Source organism: Empidonax traillii, unplaced genomic scaffold (assembly GCF_003031625.1).
Source record: "Empidonax traillii isolate 1590-97213 ecotype Southwest subspecies unplaced genomic scaffold, ASM303162v1 scaffold1107:size665980, whole genome shotgun sequence".
Classification (NCBI taxonomy): Eukaryota; Metazoa; Chordata; class Aves; order Passeriformes; family Tyrannidae; genus Empidonax; species Empidonax traillii.
The window spans coordinates 51,781-55,992 of record NW_020956300.1 but is presented as its reverse complement, the minus strand read 5'-3'; positions in this window follow the sequence as shown (position 1 = coordinate 55,992).

The window sequence follows — 4,212 nt, the reverse complement described above, 5'->3', positions numbered from 1 at the left end:
TATAAAAGAAATATGCTCTTACTGAATTCAATTTTGATATATAGGTTCTCTTTCAAATAATATGTTCTGATCTTCTGAAACATTTTATATTTCTAACCCAAGTTATTTATCGCCTCTAGCCATGGTAATTTAATACAACAGCTCTCAATGAATTATTTAAACAATATTTTGTATTGTGAAATATTGTCTGTGAAGTCTTTCCCTGTAATGCCCACAAGAATCTTCTGTAAACACTGCAGCCTTACCAGTCCAGACAGGAAACTTCAGTGTAATGATGTTCAGCACCATAGCATTTACAGATATTCCTTTCAACATTCTTATTACTATGTGGCATCTGCTGAAGACTTTTCTCTTGACAGCTATAGGTCTTATTTTCACTGAGCATCCTGCACCAACTATGTGAAGTGTGCTGCTGAAACTTAGGTTATGCTTGTGGTTTTGCTTTTTACATTTTCACAGCTGACTTAAGATACCCAAGCAGGGAGATTATAGAGGTCTGGAAATTGTTTGGGAGTCTTATGTAAAAACCACTGATTTTTCCTATATGTCTAATTGTGAAAGTTTGCAGTAAGTTTTTCTCTATATAAGAAAAAATTGCTTTATGTAATCCCATTTTGATGAATATTCTGAATATTTTTATATGTACAGATTAATTTTGTTAATATCATTTATGTAATACAGGTGATAAAAATGGATATTCATACAGTTATTAATGCATTCAAAGAGTGAGTTAATTCATTATTTTTTCTAGAAATAAATATTATTCTTTCCAATTGTATCTTTCTTGCTGCTTTTGTAGTCAAAAGATCCTCTCTAATGAAGTAAAACTAATCTGCCATTCACAACTGTGAGTCTACGAGCATGTACTTAAAATATCATTTTGTCCTCTTTAATAAAAGTTATGGTTTCTTATCTTCCTTAGCAGCTCAGCTTCTACTGGAATTCCTTTAAAATTGCATGACTGGAATCACAAGTCCTTGAAATGACTATGTTGTTCTAACTGTTTCCATTCTAACACTGCATTTTTAGGGTCAAAGATTTTTAGCACTTGTCCACATGTGGGCACTCGGGAAGATTAATCTGCATTAATGAAGACTATGAATTTAGAAATCAATGATGTTAACTCCTTTTCAGTTCATTGAATGAATAAAACAAACTGAAGATACTTTAATTCAGAAAGAATTTTAATTTTCAAACTGTAGTATCCCACACAGAAATTTAATGAGCCAGCCCAGTTGATGCATTTAATATGTTCCTAGTGGTGTTTTGAGTTCAGCCATGTAGGCAAGCACATATCTGCTGTGAGGGCTTCAGTGACAACTCTCTCTAAAAAAAGACTGAGTCGAAATCTGGTGAAAATGAAATACGTACACACTGACATGATGCCATGCTGCAGGCTTAGTAAGTGACCAGTCAAGCACTAGTGTGAATAGTCGTGTCCAAATCTGAAATGTTTTGAGGTTCAGGTAGCACCTAAGATTTCATATCAGAAGTTACTATGAAGAACATACGAAAGCAGCAGAACTAAACTGTTACACTGGTGCAACTGGAGACAGTGCAGATTCCCAAATACATACTTGATACCTATGAGACAGAGAAAGAAAATACGAAGCATAAAACACAGTCCAATCTCACAATGAGCTGTTCTTCCACAGTAAGCTAGACCTCTCTGCTACCAGCAAGACTTTCCTTCAAACTGTTTTTGGTCACTGAAATATAAGAAAGATATTAAGCCATTAGAGAGCGTCCAAAGGAGGGCAATGAAGATGGTGAAGGGCCTTGAGGGGAAGCTGAATGAGGAGCAGCTGAGGTCACTTGGTCTGTTCAGCCTAGGGAAGAGGAGACTGATGGGAGACCTGATTGCAGTTACAGCTTCCTCATGAGGGGAAGAGGAGGGGCAGGCACTGATCTCTTCTTTCTGGCGACCAGTGAGAGGACCCAAGGGAATGGCCTTGAGTTGTGTCAGAGGAAGTTTAGCTTGGATAATAGAAAATGGTTCTTCATGCAGAGGGTGGTTGGGCACTGGAACAGGTTCCCCACGGAAGTAGTCACAGCACCAAGCCTGACAGAATTCAGGAAGCATTTGGATGATACTCTTAGGCACATGGTGTAACTCTTGGGGATGGTCCTGTGCAGGACCGGGAGCTGGACTCGATGATCCTTGTAGGTCCCTTCCCACTCAGCATATTCTGTGATTCTGTATAATTGAGAAGATGCCTTGGATGAATGGATTGCACTCTAGCATACTTTTGTTGAATAAGATGTAGCTTCTCCTCCTAAGGAGTGTGAGGTGTGAATCTTTGTCATGTTAATTTTTAAACACATTTTTGTCTTGTTAATAAGAGGTTGATATGTTGAAACTTATGTTATTGTTCTACTACAGGTATTTGTGTGAAGAAATGCACACCTGAATGGGCCTTTTGACCTCTTTTTCAACAGAGATAAATGGGCCCTTGTAGGATGCAATTTGTTTAAGTCTTCAAATAGTTGGATAGAGCTTCCTAGAAAGACTTGTTTCTTGTCTTGTCTGTAAGGGGCATCAGTCTAAAGATATTAGAATCATAGAATCATAGAATCATAGAATAGATTGGGTTGGAAAAGACCTCCAAGATCATCAAGTCCAACCCCTGATCCAACTCCAATTACTATAGCATGGCACTAAGGGCCACATATTGGTAGAATTTATTTTATCCAAGTGTAAATATCTAGAATCTCACACTAATAAAAAGTATCAGTGCTGAGATGAAAACCTAAAATACCCTTTAGACTAAGTACTAAAGCTGTGAGATTGATCCAGAACACTTAGTTATGCCTAAGTGTTTGAGGTATTTCACTCAAAAACTAGGTACCCGTGCTCATCCATATACCACAAATAATATCATATAGCACCATTAATTTTTGCTGGTACTGATCTTCTGGTCAAAGTGATGTATGAAGCTCACTGGGTTAAGCGATATAAAATATTTGTACAGGACCAAGCTCTTTCTCAGTGCCTTTGGTCAAGTATGGAACATATTCTTGAACAATACATAAATCTTGGTGTTTTGCATGGTTTCTCAAAGTTTCAATTTAAATGCTAGATAAAGTTGGGAATAAAGAGAGTTATGGTATTTATGGAAAGAATATTAACTTTTACTTTTGTATTCACTCTGTTTCCTCAGCCTATTTTCACTGTAGGAGATGTTATGATATCTAGACCTTCAGGTTTTAAGTGTCCACAGAACGATTCAGGTTAAAAGGAACCACAGAGGGTCACCTGATTCAACCTCCCTGCTCAAGCAGTGTCATCCTAGAGCACATTGCACAGGATTGTGTCCAGATGGTTCTTGAATATCTCCAGGGAGGGGGACTCCAAAACCTCTCTGGCTGAGGTTCAGTTCTTACAAGCAGTTGTTATAAACAGTTCTTATAAAGTGCTATAACAACTGGTATGATCATGTCCTTTTTTTTAAAATATGATGATGACAATATTTGAGAGTTGCTTATGTTCCTGTACACAACTAGATTCCTAGCAACACTTACTTTAATGTTTCACTTTCATACCCCCAGGTTTTTAAAACCTCTGAATCACACATAGGTACAACAGTAATAGAAGAAGTAATAAACCTATCCTATGTTTTAGTCTAATAAAACTGCATTTTTTCACTGTTTAATTACTTCTGAAATCTACAAAGATAAAATGGGAGATAGCTAGTATTAGTGCCTTAAGTGCAAACATCAAAACAACTTTTCTATTTTACTTAGAGAAGAAAAGACTATTAACGGTGCCTCCTGAAATCCTTGTACAGAAACTGTTTAAAATAAATAAAAACTTATTTAAAAATACCAACGTTTTTGATACAACGATGTTTCATTTTCCATTGAAAAGTATTAAACATGGTCAGTTAACACATGGTAGTGAACAGTAGAAAAGCAGCACTGAAATGGTACAGAGGTTCTAGACAGCAGCTCATGGAGAGAGGTTGCATAAACCATTACAGTTTTCTTAAAAAAGAATCTCTGTAAATGCAGATTATCACTGTATTTTCTTTAATTCCTTGAATAGGAATCTCAAGATGAAGACATCTAGCCCTTAACAGCCTATATTTCTAGGACAGGGAGGTTTTTATTATGATACAACCCAATGAAAGCTCATTTTGGAATACTGCCCTTAAACCTTTTGACAGCACAGACTATATTCACAGAGATCTTTGCAGTAATTATTTAATTTCA